Consider the following 20,505-nt stretch of genomic DNA (forward strand, 5'->3'; position numbering starts at 1 on the left):
GGAAGACGTGAGCAAACAATCATAATCCACGTGACTGGGTGGTGACAGGAGTGCACGGGTGCTGTGGTGGTGGCAGAGCGATGGATGTGGAAGGCTTCACACAGGAGCTGGCCAGGAGCTGTGCTTGTACTTGAACGCAGTCTACTGGGCAGAGGAGGAGAGGAGCCTCCCAGGCAGTGAGAGAGTAAGGCTGCTGGTCAGATGCGGCTGAACCATGGTGACCTGGGGAGATGAGGCTGGAAAGGCATTCTGGGGTCGGGCAGTGTTCAGGAATTTGGACTCCCAAACTGGAGGTGCCTGGCCCACGAAAGACGTTTAAGCAGTGGTGCCATGGTCAAAGTTGTGCTTTATCAGCTCACTCTGATGGCAGCGAGGGGAAGGGCTGGAGTCTTGGAAGGCAGGAGACCTTATCTGCACTAGTCCAGCCCACAGGCTTTGAAGGTATAATTCAGGGAAGAGGCAGAGGAAACATAAAAGAGGACATGGAATCGAGTAATGCTGAATGTTATTTGAGAAATAACATGACACAGAGATTGATTAGACGGGGGTGCCATTAATGAGGCGGGGAAGGCAGGAGGAGGTCCAGGTTCTAGAGGGAAGGCATTTGTTCGCATTGACCTTGAGACCTGGCGAGATATCAGGTATACCCAGAAAGCAAATGGAAATACAATCTGGAGGTCAGGGAGGGACAAGCACAGGTCACAGGTCAGCATAAGTAGCATGGGCTAACCACCCCTCCCACTCCAACATCCCCCCACGTACACTCGCGTGCTTCCTCTCGCCTGCAGGCAGCACTGCCCGTTAGAAATATGCCAGCCATATACACAATCTACAGTTTTCTAGTAGACACATGAAAAACAGTGACAGGGGAAATTCACTTTAAGAATATGTTTTATTTAACCCCGTATATCTAAAATATCATTTCAAAATGAATCAATATAAAGATTACTAATGAGATATTTTACAGTCACCTTTTCATACTAAGTCTTCATATCCTACGTATCCTTTACACCTACAGCCCAGCCCATATCAATTCCGATCAGCGACATTTCAAGGGGACTATACGCAGGACTAGATGGTGAACCGCAAGGGTGATTTAGGCACCAACATGACGTTTCTCTAGGCCTTGGAATTTGTGGAATTAAATTAAACAGAACTTAATTTTACAGATGAGAGAACAATGAGGAGCCTGTTGAGCCCCCCAGATCACTACCCACCACCCCCTTCTTGTGCTCTGAGAGGCAGTGGCAAAGGGGCAGCGTCACATGTGACGGAAGGTTGAAAGGGGTGAAGGATAGGGATTACCCCTCTAAACCTTACTTATTAGGTTATCAAACATCCGGGAAGCAATCTGATTGAACTCAGATCCACTTGAACTTGAACTGGTTATCTCTTAATCTGTATATGTGTCTGGTCTCCCAATAAGTTTCCTAAGGCAGTGGTTCCCAAATGTCAAACATTTGCAAACCGACTTCATAATTCTGGGATGGCTGCGTACCACCCAAATGGTATCATTTACTTAATATTTTTATTTAATTCAACTAACCTTAAAAAATCTGAATACATAATTTAGTGTCATCCTAAGTGACTAGATCCATGAAACCATGGATTTCATGTGTTGTTAGATATTTTTTCTAGCATACATGATAACTAGGGGAGAACCCACTTGCAAGCTCCCTCACATGTTGACAGGACTCAGTTCCTCACTGGCTATTGGTCAAAGCCTCCCTCCATTCTGCGCCGTGTGGGTCTATGGGGTAGTTCAGAACATGGTAGTTGGCTTCCCTCACAGCAACAGAGTGACAGAAAGCCCCCAAGATGGAAACCATAGTCTTTTATAATTAAATCTCAGAAGTGATATCCCATCCTCTCTGCTGCATCCTGTTCAATACAAATGAATCACTAAATCTAGCCCACGTGAAGGGGAGGGATTTAAATAAGGGTGTGAATTCCAGGAGGTGGGGATCCTTGGGGGCTATCTTAGAAGCTGCCTACCAGGTAATGATGTAAAATATCAATGACCTCTATTGGTGATGATGTCACAAGTGCTGCTAAAACTACTGCAGTTTGTTGGCTACATTCATACTTGTAGGACATGCAAATTTTCAGTTAGAGGTTCCTGAAAATAAAGGTGTATTATGTTCACAGACTTCAGCTTAAATCCCCTCGTGTTAAAGAACTCAGCATACCTCGCACCACCTAAAAATCAGTCTGATGCTTTGTGGATGGGCACAACGATTCCTCACATACCCCTGGAACCACCATGTGTGGGCATTTACCATTTACCATGTTTGTGAAAGAATCCTTTTTTTTTTTTTTCTTAACCTTGTGGTACTGCTAGTCCAACTCAGAAATAAATCGACTTTGAAAACTGTTCCCACAGCTGCAAAAAGCAAGTGTTTGGCACTAATAAATCAGGATTAGTGGAGCTCAGCTTATAGTGAAACTTTCACCTTCTCTGGGCAGGAGGAGAAACATCTACTGGGACAAACAAGTCATGTTTCAAAGGGATAACCATTTTTCTAATGACAGGTAGGATCGGAGTAGAAAGCAAATAGAGGAGAGATGTTGTATTCCTAAAAAATCCGATCTTCTTAAACGTGGGGCCCTCTGAAAACATGAATCAAAATTATATTTCTAAGGGCCCTGCCTGACCTCTGCTTATGACCTTTCCAGGCACAGCCACTGCAGCTATTTTCCTTCTAGATGGTGAAGAATAGCCCGGGCAGAGAACCAGTGACCTTTGTACACAATTATAGTTTCAATTTTGCCCTCCTGGACCCCAATCAAAACTCGTCATCGCCTGCTCACAGAAATGCCTAGGTGTTCCATTGTATTGGGGGTGAGACAGGAGTTATATTCAAAATAGTTAACAACCAATAAGGCACAGGCAATAACCAATCCAAACAATGTCTGATGCTGGAGCAGGGTCCCGGGGCACCCCCTGCTGTGCCAGGCATTAATCCTTAGTTGCTGAAATATGAGAGAGGTCTTAGGGGTGCTGGGGGTGTACTCGGGTGACTGAGGTTGGTGATGAGTCACCAACGGGTTTTGAAGCATCTCGGTATTTTAGTAACCAGCGCGGCTGCACCAGTGCTAACAGTCTGAATAGCATCTGCTGCAGTGGGGGGCTGCTCCTCCCAAGGGTGCCCATGGAGGGTTCCAGTGTGGGAGCTGACCCTATTGCCCTTCGGCACTCTGTCTGGCCGGTACTGTGGGGACAGAGCCCAGCCCTTCTTTCTGCGCCTGGAGCTGAGGTCAGTGCCTCCAGGTCCTGGACCACTTCCAAGGCTCTCAGAACTCCCTGCTCATGTCTTCTCAGGGCTGGCTGGCTGCAGTCTCCCAGCTCCCAGGCACCTTCTAGGAGCAGCCTGGACAGCTGCTGGCAGCTGGCACCAATGGACTTCTACGCAAGAGAGGGCTGGGTGTTTCCTGTAAGTCTGACGGAGGGCATGTTCGTAGTCCACAGGCATCACACCACCCAAGCAGCCCCACCACCGTACGGGGCAGCGATGAAAAAAGAGACTTTTTTCGTGTACCCTCTCATTTCAAGGACTGGTTTAGCAACTACCTGAAATTCCTGAATGGAGCTCACGTTTCACTTTTTCATAAAAGAGGTCATTCTGCAGTGCCTCTTGGTCTATATTATTTTGCTAAAATGCTCTGGTTGGTCTACTTTGCTCTTGCTTCTGGTAAACAGAGTAGGGGAGGCTTTGGCTACAGGTAGCCCTGGGTCTGAATTCTGGCTCAGGGGACTGCAGCCCAGTCACTTCCCCTCTGAGGCAATGTAAAAACGTCTGTAAATGGGGCTCACACAGAGCCTGTCTTGTAGGCTGGTCGAGGGTCTAATGAGACAAAGACAAAACTGATAGATACTCTTATAAACTGAGCACAAGACTGAGAATAAAAACTTCTAGTCTCTGTTTGGGGTAGGAACTTCCAGTGTTACTCCAGTGTACCAATTTAAATATTTCTTAAATAGGTCTTTTTTGTTCACTCAAGCTGACTAAAAAGCAGACAAAGGGCAAATTTAGAGGTCAAATGTATTCAATAGGTTTGGCACAGACTTAGATCCAACCTATAAGAACTCAGCGTTCTCCATACTGAATGAAGTTCACATACCTCCTTTTAAAACCAGGAAAATAGCTAACATACATTAATTCATTAATATTCGTATAACTAGCTAACGTTTGTTTCAATCACAATAAATGCAATTTCAAATCAAGATAATATAAACATAAACATTAAAATATGAAAAGAGAGAGGGTGTGGAGAAAAGGGAACACTCTTGCACTGCTGGTGGGAATGTGAGGACAAATACCACATGCTATCACTTATATGTGGAATCTAAAATACAACACAAATGAACATATCTACAAAACAGACTCACAGACATAGAGAACAGACTTGTGGTTGCCACGGGGGGAGGGGCAGGGGAGGGTTGGATGGGGAGTTTGGTACTAGCAGGTGCAAACTATTATATATAGAATGGGTAAACAACAAGGTCCTATCTTATAGCACAGGTAACTATATTCAATATCCTGTAATAAACCATAATGGAAAAGAACATGAACTTTGCTGTACACCCGAAACTAGCACAACATTGTAGATCAATGAAACTCCAATTAAAAAACAAAACAACAAGCTCTGATTACTCCTCACTGTCACCTCTAGTGCTGCCACCCTGGTCCAAGGCACTCTCATCTCTCACCAGAGTACTGGAATAGTCTCTCTCTTCAACTCTTACTCTCCTGTACGGTACTCTCAATACAGTAGCCAGAGGCATCCTTTAAAGAACAAAGCCAGATCATCGTCTCTCCATGGCTCAAAGTGATCCCAAAGCTCCCTCTCACTCTTTCTTCTTTTATGTTTTCAAATTCAGAGCCATACAATCTCAAAATAATTGTGGCAATATGTTCTAACGTAAACCTTACTCAGCAGGATATTCTTTTTTTTTTTTTACATCTTTATTGGAGTATAATTGCTTTACAATGGTGCGTTAGTTTCTGCTGTATAACAAAGTGAATCAGTTATACATATACATATGTTCCCATATCTCGTCCCTCTTGCGTCTCCCTCCCTCCCACCCTCCCTATCCCTCCCCTCTAGGTGGTCACAAAGCACCGAGCTGATCTCCCAAGCCAGAGTCCTACAAGGGCCTACCAGGCCCTCCAGGACTTCCCCCTACTTCCCTCCTCCTCACTTACTCTGCCTGGTCACACCAGCTCCTCCTTATTCCTTCAATATGCCAGGCTTGCTCCTGCCTCAAGGTCCCTGTGCCTTTTCCCCAGTAACTGCAAGGCGAATTCTCTCACCTCTTCCAAGTCTTCACTCAAATGCCACCTTCTCCGTGACAGTCACCCTACCTGCCCCACTTAAATCCATACACCCACCCCTGCCTTGCCACTCTTCCTACCCTGCTGCACTCCTTCCACAGTCCTCGCTACTTTTAACCTTGTCCTATACCACGTGACGTACTATTTTATTAGGGTTATTGTTATTGTCCACATCCCCCACCTAGAATTTAAGATCTACATGGAAGGGGCTTGGTAAATATTTCTGAATTAAGTGAAAATGCCTCCCAAAGGGCAGATAAAAGACCCCATAAGATATCAAGAGTCCAAAAAAGGGCTTGTAATGTCCAACTGCAGGACCCACATATTATATTTCATTTCCTTCTTTTTTTCCTTTTTTTTTTTGTGGTACGCGGGCCTCTCACTGTTGTGGCCTCTCCCGTTGCGGAGCACAGGCTCCAGACGCGCAGGCTCAGCGGCCATGGCTCACGGGCCCAGCCACTCTGCGGCACGTGGGATCCTCCCAGACCGGTGCACGAACCCGTGTCGTGTCCCCCGCATCGGCAGGCGGACTCTCAACCACTGCACCATCAGGGAAGCCCCATTTTCTTCTTTTCATAATGCTGTGGCATTTTAAAGAGGAGTGACAAAGAAGTAGGACTGACGCTGAGGAAAGGATGCTGCTTGCCCAGGAAAGACCCTGTGGAGTGGCATTCCCGGGGAGGGGTAGATCACCACACTTCCAGCACAGGGACTTCGCCATAGAGGTCCCCAAATCTCCTTTTTATCTGGGAGTCAGAGGGATCAGACTCAGAATGACCGACCCATCTTACAAATTCACGAGAGGCTCCCCGGCACACCAGAATTCACAAATGATGGCATTTCTTTCCAGTGACCATGGCCATTGTCCAGAATATACTCTTCTGAGACAGTGGTAACAAGGAAGCTGATTTAATGTTCAGAAGGTGGTTCAGGGGTCTTGGAATCAGGGCTAAGGATGGGTAAGCCTCTTGAAGGCTGTTTAATCTGGGCCATGGTCACTGGAAAGGCTACTTAATCTGGGCCTGATCTTCAGCCACACTGCTCAACGGACAGCCCTCTCAATCCACAGTCATGTCCGCGAGATTGAGGGTCTCTTTTACTGGCCAATCCTGGGCAACTGCTGGGAATTTTTCCTTTCTGGGCTGTCGTCTTCTTTGCTCCAAGGGGACCATCACCGTTCACTGCACACAAACTTTCTCCAGGTAGGATGGACTAGGTGTCTACTGGTAAGGTTACACCCATATTGCTGTGCCACCTTCCAGAAACAGAGGTCACTTGGCTGGAGTTTTGTGAGCTCATAAGCTCCTCAGTCGCTTGGCCTGCCCCTCTTAGGCATGGGTCTGGCCTCTGTAGATCCCAGAGGGGTAGAACATCCAGAGTCCAAGTCCTTGGGACCTCTCAACATTGCAGCCCGTGCTGGAGCCAGGAGCCAGGAGCCAGGAGCCGTGACTGATGTTCACCACTCTCACTAATTAGCTCTTTTGGCCAAGACGAATCACCTAAACTTTCGGGGCCTCAGTTTCCAAATCTAAAAGTGAGGGGAGGGTTTCCCTGGTGGTGCAGTGGTTTAGAATTCACCTGCCAATGCAGGGGACACGGGTTCAAGTTCCGGTCCGGGAAGATCCCACATGCCGCGGAACAACTAAGCCCGTGAGCCACAGCTACTGAGCCTGTGCTCTAGAGCCCGTGAGCCACAACTACTGAGCCTGTGTGCCACAACTACTCAAGTCCACACGCCTAGAGCCCATGCTCCGCTACGAGAAAAGCCACCGCGATGAGAAGCTCCTGCACTGCAACGAAGCGTAGCCTCCGCTCACCACAACTACAGAAAGCCCATGTGCAGCAGCGAAGACCCAATGCAGCCAAAAAAAAATTAATTAAAAAAATAAAAAAAGTAAAAATGAGGGGATTGAACCCTTGAAGATCCCTTCTATTTCTAAAATCCCAGAGTTCTATTTTTTACCTACCACTTTAAGTTTTAAATAATGACAACAGCATCTGAAACCCTGTTTCCGAAACTTTTCCCAAGGCCAGATGTTCCTGGCACCGAAGTAGGAGAAAAAAATAGTTTTTGAATAACCTAACTATTTTGTCTTTTAGAGCAAATTATCCTCTGGCCTTTTCAATTCCCTTTCCCCTACTGCTATCTCCTTATGAATCCTTAAAAAAAGCTTTAAAAAAGGAAACTATCCACCCTTCCATATTCATCGGGATCTATCTCATAATAACATTATTCCCCCCCGTCCTCCCCCCCGCCAATTATTTTTCCTATGAAAAACCACACAAACGCTTTCATTGTGGCAACTATGCTCATCAGCCTTGATTTGTCCCTGTTTTGCAGGGAAGGGTATTAAATGCTCTGAGGAAGTGGAACACAAAGGTTAGAGGCAGGGCTGGGGGAGGAAGCAAGCTGTCCGCGCAGGTGAGTTCTGGTCTGTTTTCAGGAGGTGATGGGCAGGAAGGGGGAACGCAAAAGGAAGGAGAGAAAGAGTGAAGGCACATGTTGTTTGCTTTGAAAGAGGTTTTAGGCGAAGCCCCGGTGGCAGCCCATCAAGAACGTTCAGTTGGTTAAATGGCTTCTGGAACTGGGACTTTCCTACGAAGTCACACCACAGTGAGAGGGCGGAGCTGGAACGCCAACTCCTGTCCTTTAGCAGCTCTCTCTGCGCATCTGTCTGCGTAGCAAGCTGGTGAGGTATTGGGCAGCTCCTCTACTGGTCCCACACCCAGTTTCCAGGAGCCAGGATCATTCTACAGGTCTCTAAAGCCTTTAAGGAAGACCACATCTTTCCGTAGCCATCCTGGAAATCAAAGATGCTCCAAACCACCACTTAATAACTCAGTGATTTATTGAAAGAAGAGCGATTCACTAGCAGACCCTCCAAACGAATCCATAGGTATAATACATGAATAACTGCCTAGCCTGAAGTTAGCAGCATATTCTAAATAATTGTAGGTGCCAAGATATCATCTAATGACTTTTAACTGACGAAGCATATGCCCTAAAGAATTTTTAGGAGGGGTGGGTACATGCATGTGTGCAAACATGTATCCTACTATAAAAAAAAAAGTCTCTGTTTTTAAGTCACACTAGGATTACAAACCAATACAATGAGTGAACCTAAAGTATGACATATTATTTAAACACAGGCACAAACAAAAGCAGAAAGCTGGCCTAATTCATACCAGAAAGTATCAAAAACAGACATTCTGGTAAGTATCTAGCTAGTCTGACAGTCTCAAAGCAGTAACTTCGAATTAGTATGGAGAAATTACAATGTTGGTGTTGTATGAATACCTCCGGGTGGAACTGGCGTAGGACGTCATGTACACTAGGAAGAGGTGCCTCTGAAGTTTGTCGGTTTGTTGCATCATCACAGGGTTCCGCCTCCAGGACTCATATTTTCCCAGTTTATTCTGTTATTCTTTTCAAGACAAAGCTTTCTCTGTCCTTTCATCAACAAACAAATACACGCTACTGTTCTTGTCATTTCCTGATAGCTTGCTTTTTGGGGGGGGGGGGTGGGAGAGGAGAGGAGGAAAACTAAGGCTTTTTTTGCGGGGGGGTTGAAACAGCACCAACTTTGTAACTGATGAGGAAGTGGAGGGAAATTGAAACGGTAGAGTGAAGAATCAGTCGGGCACACAGGCAATCACTTCCCTAACCACAATGATACTCCATTTAGAAGTAGCACCTCCAGCAAAAGCAAGCCCTACCACAGCACTGTGCCCGCCTGTCCATCACATCTTCCCTACCAGTTCCTTCCTGAAAATCTGAAATCTACACAAATCCCCTGGCCACAGCTCCAGAAGGAGCTGTTCTTCGCTCCTTTTCCTGGGACAGCAGACCAAGTCCTCTTTGGGTCCTTACTACTCAAAGCAAAATACATTTTGCTTGAGGCATTCATGAAGGAAAATGATAATGGTTTCGTAATCTGAGGTGAATTCAAGTCTGTGGGTTTGGAGGGAGGGTGGTATAAGAAGACATAATTACTGGATGATTCTCAGAAAGTATGTTTCTTCTTGCACAGAGTCTAGTTTTAGTCAACAGAATTGAGGATAAGGCTTTCTCCTGACGTTTACATAGCTGAAAAAGTATAAATTATGGAAGGAATAAAAAGCATTACCCCAAGCTCTTCCCTTTCTTTTCCTTCTCTTCACCTTTGTCAGTTCTCAAAAACCAAACTGCTTATAAGCTGAAAATGACTGAGATTTTGTATAGCACTCCAGAGTTAGGATAAAAATCACACTGTTGGGAAAAAAAAACCATATTATTGAAACTCATGCTCTTTCCCAAGGGTGTAGATCTCAGGAGGCAGCTGGTTCCTAGTAGATAATGTGAACATTAGAACCTGCACAAACAATACTTAAAAAATCTACAGTTCCCGGGCTTCCCTGGTGGCGCAGTGGTTGGGAGTCCGCCTGCCGATGCAGGGGACGTGGGTTCGTGCCCTGGTCCGGGAAGGTCCCACATGCCGCGGAGCGACTGGGCCCGTGAGCCACGGCCGCTGAGCCTGTGCTCCGCAACGGGAGAGGCCACGACAGTGAGAGGCCCGCATACCGCATTAAAAAAAAAAAAAATCTACAGTTCCCTAAATATTTAGAATACATAAAGAACCCTTAAAACTCAACAACAAAAAACCAAATAACCTCATTAAAAAATGGGCAAGGGACTTGAACTGACATTTCTCTAAAGAAGATATACAAACAACAACAAGCATATAGAAAGATGCTCAATGTCACTAATTGTTAGAAAAATGCAAATCAAAACTATATCATCTTACATCCATCAGGATGGCTGCTATAAAAAAAAAAAAACAGAAAACAACACGTTATTAGCTAGGTTGTGGAGCAAATGAAACCCTTGGGCAGTGTTGGTGGGAATGTAAAAGGGTGTAGCTGCTATGGAAAACAGTATGGCAATTCCTCAAAAAATTAAAAATAGAACTACCATATGATCTACCAATACCGCTTTTGTATATATATACAGAAGAACTGAAAGCAGGGTCTCAAAGAGGTATTTGGACACCCACGTTCACAGCAGCATTAGTGACAAAAGCCAAAGGTGGAAGCAATGCAAATGTCATCCACAGATGAATGGATAAAGAAAATGTGGTCTATACGTATAATGGACTATTATTCAGCCTCAAAAAGGAAGGAGATTCTGACACACGCTATACCATGGTGAACCCTGAGGACATTATGCAAAGTGAAATAAAGCAGTTACAAGAAGACAAATACTGTATGCTTCCACTTATATGAAGTACCTAGAGTAGTCAATCTCATAGAAACAGAAAGTAGAATGTAGTTGCCAGGGGCTGGGGGAGGGCAAGTGGAGAGTTGTTGTTTCACGGCTATAGAGTTTCCATTTCACAAAATGAAGAAGTTCTGGAGTTTTACAACAACGTGAATATATTTAACGCTACTGAACTACACATTTAATAGTTAAGGTGGTCAATTTTATGTGTATTTTACCACAGTTGAAAAAACCAAATCTATGGCTCCCAGTATGCTAGTGATGTTAACAGTAACACCTCAGACACACCCAGGAACTTCTCTCTGAGAGGCCCAGAGGGCTGGCCTACAGACTTGCTGATGCCAACTCAAAAAGACGGCCGAGGATAAATTCAACTATATGGTTGCACTCATCAGTTTTATTTTTTCTTTTCTTTTTCTCCACTAACATGAATATTTTGAATATCTCACCATTACACTCCTCTGAAACTCAGGCCACCCAAACATCAGTGGATGCTGATTCTGGAGTGCCACTCTGCATTATCTGGGATTCTGGGGAAAACAGGCCTGCCTAAATGTCAGGGTCCAGGAGAGGAGGGATATGTGAAGTCAACCCCCTTCCTCTTCTTTTTTTAAATTAATATTGTAAATTGGCATTCTGGTGTATAAATCAGGTTCCTCTGTGTTTGCTTAATATGAATTAGTTCCTCAAAGTTGTTTATTAATTAATTAATTTATTTATTTTTGCTGTGTTGGGTCTTCGTTTCTGTGAGAGGGCTTTCTCTAGTTGTGGCAAGCGGGGGCCACTCTTCATCGCAGTGCGTGGGCCTCTCACTGTCGCGGCCTCTCTTGCTGCGGAGCGCAGGCTCCGGACGCGCAGGCTTAGCGGCCATGGTTCACGGGCCTAGTTGCTCCACGGCATGTGGGATCTTCCCAGACCAGGGCTCGAACCCGTGTCCCCTGCCTTAGCAGGCAGATTCTCAACCACTGCGCCACCAGGGAAGCCCCCTTCCTCTTCTTATTTAGAGAATTCAGTAACGTGCCCATGCAGTCCCTCCCCATAAAATTCAGCATCTTTTCTCCAGATAAAAGATGACCACTTCTCTCTTTCTACTTTTGACCTTCACACTGAACTGGCAGTACTTCCTGTCTAAGAATTACACGTGAGATTAATATTCCAGGTGTTCTCCACCATCTAACACGATCTACTACCTTCTGCCATTCTGAGACCTCTTCTTTTTGTCTTTTTTCTTTTCCGGAACCACTTCCAGATTGGGGGATCAAAGGCGCTGCATAATAATGACACTTTATAAACCTTCTCTTGCATCTCAAACACAAAGGAGCACAGTGACGGTAGGAAGCTGGAGAAATGACTGGGGAGAGAACAGATTCCCCCAGGAGAAAGGGAAACAGCTTTTGGAAGGATGTACTCCAAGAAAAAAGATGTCAGGTCCATCTGGAAAGTATTTAACAAAATAAAAAGCCCTTTTCTGCTATGAGCAGCAGATTAGCAGAATACAAAACTCCCTGAACAACAAACCTCTAGGACCAATTAAAAATCAAAACAAAACCGAAAGAAGAGTTCCTTCTAGGGATGTCCAGCCATGGCTAAGTTGTAAGCCTCTTTCTGGTGCTCAGGAGAGCTCCTGGTGCCATGTGCAAGAGACCTTTCCACTGCAGTGCTCCTCCATGTGTCTCCTCCAGGCATTTATTTGTGCAAAGGGCTCCAAACATCAAATAAAGTCCAATCTCCCCTCCAGCTCCAACCCCCAGTGGAAACGTGGGCTGTCTCAGTCAGAGCTAGTGCAGGGTTTCTGAAACCACCTGGGCTGAGAATTCCAACTTAGAATCCTCCCATAGTCTGTCAGCTTCCTCCCCATCTTCTTGCATAACATGGTAGCAAAACATGAAATAAATGTGGCAATCTGAGGACATCATCAACAATGATGTTTTTCCTCTTGCCTCACAGTTTTGGTTATTTTGCAGTACGGGGACATAAACAACACACGGGTCCACTAACCCCTCACCCCACTGTCGTTCTGTTTTCCAGCACAGACACTTTGTAGTACACTTTGGAATGAAGAGAAGGAAACAAGAAGCTCCCAAACCTGGGCTCTTCTCTGCCTTTCTCTCCCTGCCTCTGTTAACACGTGAACAGCCACAGAAGAAGGCTAGTTCGTTTTCAAATGGCCCAGAAAAAAGCTCGGCAACCTCTCTGGCTAACCTGTTTTAGTGCTTAACGAGAGCCCAAGAAGGTGGTAACTTCCTTCCTCTCACTCAGATTTGAGACATTTTCCTTTGTCATACAGGTCTGAAAGCGGCAGGCCGTTGTGTAAGAGCCTTTTACTGAACTTCTTTATTAAACTGTCCCTCGAGGACCACAGGATGAATAATCTTGGGCCCTTTAGCTGTTTCTGGGCTCTAATTTCCAATGCTTTAACCATCTCTTGGGCTCTTCTCTAGACTCCTCAAATCTTCCTTTCTAGAGGAAGAACAAGCTGAAGACACAAAGCTCTAGTGACAGACCTCATGGCTTCTATACACCCTGCACATGACAGCCCCAGGCTGTGCTCTGAAACCCTGGGGCAGGGGGGAGGCAGGGGACTTCCTCATCCCACGTTCAAACTGCCCACACCCCTCTACTCCCATTTTCTGTTAATAAAAGAAGGAAAATTGCAAAAAAAAAAAAAAAAAGAACACAGAAAGGAAGAGGGCAGAAAAAATATATAAAAGACAAGGGAACTTAAGAATTTATAAAGATACAAGAAATTATTTTAACAGGAAATACAAGCCGAAAGGTTCGTTCTGCCAGGCAAAAAGTGCCTAAAAACAACAAACTTTTGCATGCAGCCTTGCAGCGAGTTTGTCCACACACTATTGCTGCATTTTCTACCGCCCTCTGAGCACCCAGCGTCTGCCTCCAAACACAAAATGATGTGTCCCAACGTACGCTAATAGGTAAACTCGAGGAGAGGCTTAGCTGGATTCCATGAAATAAGTAATTTAATGACCATCTGAAGGTTTGTTTTTTAGGGTACAGAAGTTCTGAATAGGGAAGCGGGAGGTTCTGATAATTTCATTTTCATAATAATGGCCTGCTGCTGGTTCCTCTAATAACGTGGCTACCAGCTATGCCCTGGCTCTCACATCCAAAGCCGGAGCAATTTCTCCACATTGCAAAGAGTTAAAGACGGTTTAAGGAAAGAGAACCAGTTAGGTATTTTAGAATGGCTCTGAAAGATTTTTCAGGGGGAGGAAAAAAAGGCACTAACCTGTGTTGTTTTAATCCGCTGAAATGACCCAGGTTCTCAAGTTCCCCCTCTGTCTTCTGGCCAGCTTCCTGTAAGTGTGGCATGTGACATTACACTTCCTTACTGCACCTTCTCTGACTCGTTCAAGGAGCCGTCAGAGGCATGTGATAAGACCATCTCCCTGCCTGCTTCACGCTGGGGTAATCCTGTGTCTGAAGAAATGCTGTGTCCTCGCAGGGGTCCCCAGCTGGCTTCAGGCATCCCTAGGGCTCAGGTAAAGAGGAGAGAAGCAAAGGGGGTGGGGGGCCGGGGACAGTAGTATCCGGGCTCCTGGCTCTTCTGACTCCACAAGGAGGGAGGGGGAGAAAGGGAGAGACAGAGACTCTTGGGCCCCAGGCTGCCCATCTTGGGGTAGGGGCGTCTGAGCTCACTGGGGCTTAGGCGCTGTCCTATCACCAGGACAGGCAGGCCTTGGTGCTACTGCCCTGGGAACTGCTGAGGAAGGGCGGCCGTGGTGCTGCACCCAGGGTGTCCCCAGGATGCTCTCTGGAGGGCACCAGCCCGGAGGAGCACACCCAGGGCCTGGCTCGTGGTTCTGCACCCTGCAGCGACAGGGGCCACTCACCCTGAGTTTCTGGGGACAGTCTCAAGTTCACATCCAGTCTAGCTAGTCCTGCTGACGGACTGTGTGCCCTAATTCTGGGCTCAGCAAACAAAGCCCCAGTACTCCCTGCCTCCCAGGGCTAAATAACTGGCACACACTTCCCCCCTGCTGGTCTCCAAACTATGCCAGCCTTTTGGTTTCCCCTGAAAGGGCTGACTTTGTCTTCCTGTGGGATGGTGGGGGGTTCCTGGTGGCACGTGAGCCCTGGCCACGGGGGACCCTGATGCTGGCCCGGCAAGAGCACCTGGGAGAGGCCTGGAGCGGGGAGGCCTGGAGAAGAGCTGAGGCAGGACCAAGCAAGAAGTCCAGGGCTGCCATTCTAGCTTACTTGTTCCTGTGGTCAGTACCCGCCTCTTTCCTTTTGTAATTCCTCTAGCTCTCTGGAGGTCCAACACACTGGAATTTGTGGATGCAGGAAGTGGTACGTGGGAGTAAAACGATGTCCTGGACAGAGGGGAGCATTCTGCACTTTGTGCGACTTGACTCAGTGCAGAAACCCCAAAGTTGCTTCTATTTGGCTACGCTGGCGCAATTCTTTTTTTAAAAAATGCTTTTAAAGGCATTTTTCAGTTGTTTTTTAGGAAGGTAACCGTAGACAAGCTCACTGTTCCAAGTCTTGAAAATATTACCCTATAATTCCCTCAAAGAATTTTTCCATGTGAGTTTCTACCGAGTAAGGGAACGAACCCCGGGAGTCAGAGCTCTGGAGAACACTAAAACTCTGAAGTCTCACCACATAATTACATTTCTGGCTTTGAAAACATGCATAACTGTTTTTATCATTTTGACAGTTGATGGCTGGTTTTCTGATTGAACGGTACAGTTAGATTAGCCAGTTGAGTGAGTCAAGATGGCTGAAAGCACAGCATTCGCTTTAAAATAGGAATAATGGTAAAACTTTGCCATCTTGGAAAAACAAAATACTCCATCGATGATAAATAATAATGAGTCCATTTAAATTTATTTAGAAGTGTCACATTCTGGGCTAAGCTGCCAGTTCCATTTTTTTCAACTAAGCAGTTACATATGTTCTGCTTCAGCCATGCTCTGTGTGGAATTTTTAAAGGTCTCAACAAAATGCCTTATAACTTCCTCTTAAACTCTAGAATCTGGCCTCCTGTCCATGAATTTTTTTTTTCTTTCTGTTCAGGCATTAAAAGAATTTTAATAGACTTTATCTTTTAGAACAGTTGTAATTATAGAAAAATCAAGAAGATAGTAGGGTTCCCACACATTCTGTATCCAATCTCCCCACTATTAAAATCTTACATTTAATATGATAGATAATTGAGAAACCCAATATTGACACATTATTATCAACTAAAGGCCGTAGGTTATTTAGATTTCCTTAATTTTTTTCCCCAGTGTCCTTCGTCTGTTCCAGGATCCCATCCAGGACACCATATTACGTTTGGTCATCAAGTCTCCTTAGACTCCTCTTGGCTGTGACGGTTTCTTAGACTTCCCCTGGTTCTGATGACCTTGGCAGTTCTGAGTACTGGTTAGGTATTTTGTAGAATGTCCCACAATTGGGATCTTTCTCATGATACTGGGGTGATGGGCTGTTTGGAGGAAGACCACAGAGGTAAACTGCCATTTTAATCACATCAGATCAAGCACATATACTATCAACATAAGTTAATACCGTTGACGTTGGCCTTGATCACCCGAGGTAGTGTTTGTCAGGCTTCTCCACTGGAAGGTCGCTCCTTACCCGCTTCCATACCATACACTTCAGAAGGAAAAGCTTGAGGGTGGAGTATCTATATAAATTATTTTGAATTCTTCTTCACGCGAGATTTATCTCTTCTCCCCATTCAACAATGTTTTCAACTGTTTATTTACATCAGTATGGCCTCACAGGTATTCATTTTATACTTTGGGTTCTAATTCAACACTATTTTACTAATTTTGCTGTTCAAATTGTTCTACCTTTGACTGGTGAGACCTCTTTCAGTTGGCTCCTGTGCTCCTTTGACATTCTCCCACCAATATTTTGTTTCTTGGTTTTTGTTTTTGAGCATTTCATTATTTTCTGGCACTAAAGTATGCTCCACGCTTATCACGTATAGTACTGCCCCAACTGTCCATGGCTTATTTTGTCTTGACAAGAGAATAAAAGAAAATAAATCTATGGGCCTGAGAAAATTTAAATTTGCCTTCAATTGTCATTAGTTCTGCCCCATGTATTAGTGAACATTTTAAAATTTGTTTTTATAAAATTAGTCCTATCCTCTACCAGCAAGAAAACACCAAAACATCAACTGTATGAAATTCTGCATTTCCTTAATTCCAAGATGCATGTTTGTGTCGATAGTGCTTTTTGCCTTCATATTCTAACATTTCTGGAACCAAAGTATACATTTAATACCATGTCCTTGCCCCCGCCTCCTCACCTGTCATAAAGTTGATGGTGTCTTACAGCTGATGGTGTCTTGGGAATGGAGGAAGTAGAGCAGTCGATTAATTCTTGTTTGGACCGTAGACGTCATTTAACTACCTTCACTGATATTTTTCCCCCACTGAACAAATATTTTGCCTAAAGTGGTTTGATGTGTAGCATCTGCAGATTTTTACCTACTCCCAGACACATTCTAACTTTACCTCAAACCACATATGCTCATCAAGCATTAAATTCTCTTCAGTTTTTTATGGGTTTACTATCTGATTCCTTTTATGTTTACCATGTCACTTTTTCAAGATCTCAGAATCCATCATCACGCCTGAGGAGTCTGATGCTGACACTAAACGGTTGCAAGAACGATGTCTCACTCTTACAGATGAGGACTAAAAGTGCTTACTGGTCAGAAGCAGATCAGGAAGGGCTCCTTGGTCCCCCCCTTTCCTACTTGGGGAAGCCATCTGATTACATAATGGCAAAACTGGTCATTTCTTTCTCTGTGGCCAGGAACTCATGAACTGCCGCTGCTTTGGGAGTGTCATGCTTTATAGACTTTTTTCTTTTAATGGACAGAGACTCGTTTACCTAATCACCACGGGCATATTTCAAGACAGTCACAGATAAAATGCCCAGTCTTTGCACCCAGGCAGATAGAACTTGGGTACTCTAAACATCATTATGTGCCCTACTCCTGTGTAAAATATACTAAGATCCTGACTGTGCCCTAACCATCTCACCAGCATCCAGAAGAGATTGGAAGAGATGCCACACTGACTTTTTTTTGGCAGTCCTTACCACATGCACGGAGTTGTCCCTTGGTATCTGCAGGGGATTGGTACCAGGACCCCCCCCCCACCCACACACACCAAAATCCACAGATGCTCAAGTCCCTTACAGTCAGCCCTGTGTATCCGAGGTTCCACTTCGCTGGATACAGAGGGCCCAGTGTACTTCAATTCTCACAGCAATCCTTTGAGGTAGGTACTGTGATCCCCACTTCGCAGATAAGTAGCCAAGTCAGAGGAGCTAAATAACCACCCAGAGGCCCTTGATAGGCTTGAAGCCAGAGACTCAGAGCCTAATGCTTCCCTTTGCTATAGATGGTTTACCATCTGTAACTCACAAACGGGCACTTTATTGAATACAGTCTTGTTCTCTAATTATTTTTTTGCACACGCTTTTCACCTCAGCCAAACCTAAGTGACAGTGAGGACAGGGACAGTGTCTTTTAGCCCATTAACTCAGATTTCCAGCCTCATTCCAGCAGCTTTCCTGTTAACTCTGAACTTTTGCCTAACTGCCAATCAAATTTTTTTTCTTATTGGTAAAAATTCACAATTTTTCTCATAAAGGTAAATAATTTAACATCATAATTTCCCTCCCCCTACTTTGTTGTTTAATTTTGTTTTTCATTTATTAGCTTCTTAAATTTTAAGCTTATTTTCTTTTCAGTCCTTTAAATAAAAGGCTTAACTTTTTATCTAACTATATTTTTAGTACAATCCCCATAATTCAGCACACTGCATTTTCGTTGTTAATTTTAAAATAGTCTATAGTTGCAGTAGTGATTTCCTTTTTGATCCAAGAATCATTTAAAAGGACCATATCTTAGTTTCCAAGTGCTTGGATGAAGGTAGGGGCAGGAGCCATCCTGTGTAACTTTCAATGCTATGTTATTGTTATATGTCTAATTTTTGGTTAGTTTAAGTTTCTTTGTGGTGTAGTATTTCATCAATTTTTGAAAATGATCCATGGTCTTTTAAAAAAACTGTGTATACTTCCTATTTGTTGAGTTAGGTTAATAATAATAACTATGTTATTCAAATCTTCTGTTCCTACTTAATTTTATTTACTTGATAAAATTCTGAAAGTATTTTGTTAAAGTCTCCCACTATGATTATGGAAAAGTTTATTTACACTTTAAATTTTTAAATTTATTTATATTTTTATTTGCATTATTTTGCTTGTATTTTTAACAAATTTTACTTTAATTCAGTGCTAAATGTTTAGTACATAAAGTTTCATTGTTATTGAATCTTGTTTGATTTGTATCTATTCTTTTATGTCTCATTCAATATTTCTTTTTACATTGAATCCCACACTTTTTAGAATTAATATTACTATCCCTATTTTTGTTTTGTTAGTTAGAATTCACCAACCTATCCCTTTATTTTCTGCCTTTCTGTGTAATTTTGGTATACAAAGATTCCTAAAGACAGCATTTAGCTGGATTATCTTTTTAATCAATCTGAGAGTCACTGATTTTAATATAGGAATTTAACCTAGTCACACTTATTGTTATATGTTTATCTTATGCTTGCTATTTTATCATATGGTTTTCTTCTTACTTTTTTCCCCTCTTTTCTTGACCTTTGCTGATAGACTATGGTTTTTATTATTGTAGCACCCCTAGCTCTGTGTGTGTGTTTTAATATCTAATGGTTTAGAAATCCTACCTATATTTTTTTCTAAAGATCAAATACATGTGACCTTTCTTGGTGAACACCAGAGAACTGCATAGTAGGACCCTGTTAATTGGTAAGGTCAGTCCATTGCTTTGGGAAATTTAATGGTAGATTCATGTTAGTAGCAATAATAGATTTTGTGTATATATGGGAATGACACTACATAGGTATTAGAAACCCTTCTAAAAGAGTATGTGACCAGATCTCCATTCACTTCCCTTCTCCCTTCCTACAACAAGGACTGGCTACTACAGCTTTCACAAATCTTGTGGATGAGTGTGGGGTAGAGGGGCAGTCAAGAACCTAGTGGTTGGGATACAGCCAGGAACATCATAAGGAATGCTTCTGCAAATTCTGGACTCTGAGACATACATGCACTTTGGAGATCTGTAGAAGTATCTGTAGAAGGGAGGCTGTCAGGGTGAGTTTCCTGCTACTTCACTTCCAGTCTCTAGAAGTCATCATCAGCTGAGAAATCTAATCTAGAATTAGGTAAGAGTGCAACAGTAAGATCGCAAGAATGTAAACATACTCTCTAAAGAGGTGAAGAATCCAAATGAGAAAATAAATGTTGCTAGACCTGCTTAGGAGGCTAGAATTCTGAGTTTCTTAATGTCTAGTTAAGAAAGCTCAGTTATCAACAAGAATCCACCTTTTTTTTTCCCCTAAAAATGAGGTGGTTTCCACTTTTTTAAAACTTTGATATAGGTGCAAGGGTGATGGAGAAAATTCTGGCCATAAAATACCTATGTATGTGTATTCTTTGTATGTGTTTCTATAAGTGCATGTGTTTGAATAAAGGTTAACATTAAAATTCCATATTTAATTTTTCATGGAGAATCCCAGTGGGAGGGAGGGAATAGGGATAAAGGTGAAGCAACTGTTTGAAGACCTGCCATTAACTCTCAATTTACTGGACTGAGATCCTGGTTTGGATCACAAAGAAGTGATTAAATACCTTAAAAGAGTGTTTCTGTTCTAACATATTTTAAAAATTAATTTAGCCACATAAAATTTTATGAAGTAAATCTTTTTTTAAGCATTCTCATAATACAAAAGGGGAGACTAAGGGATTCCAAGAGTTGAAGGGATTTGTTCAAACAAGTAAATAAGTAATAGAACTGGGATTTTTTTTTTTTTTTTTTTTTTTTTT

General features: G+C 43.6%; 1 long non-coding RNA gene across 4 annotated transcripts in view; it reads left to right on the forward strand.

The window, feature by feature from the left end:
- The first annotated feature begins 13,851 nt into the window (after positions 1-13,851).
- LOC112391477 (uncharacterized) overlaps positions 13,852-20,505 on the forward strand; it is a 22,332-nt gene continuing 15,678 nt past the window's right edge. For all 4 annotated transcript variants that reach the window (XR_003001498.1, XR_003001497.1, XR_003001499.1 and 1 more), the window contains exon 1: positions 13,852-14,096. This is a non-coding gene — a long non-coding RNA (uncharacterized LOC112391477). The remainder of the gene's footprint in view (positions 14,097-20,505) is intronic.

Source organism: Neophocaena asiaeorientalis, unplaced genomic scaffold (assembly GCF_003031525.2).
Source record: "Neophocaena asiaeorientalis asiaeorientalis breed wild unplaced genomic scaffold, Neophocaena_asiaeorientalis_V1.1 scaffold96, whole genome shotgun sequence".
Lineage (NCBI taxonomy): Eukaryota > Metazoa > Chordata > Mammalia > Artiodactyla > Phocoenidae > Neophocaena > Neophocaena asiaeorientalis.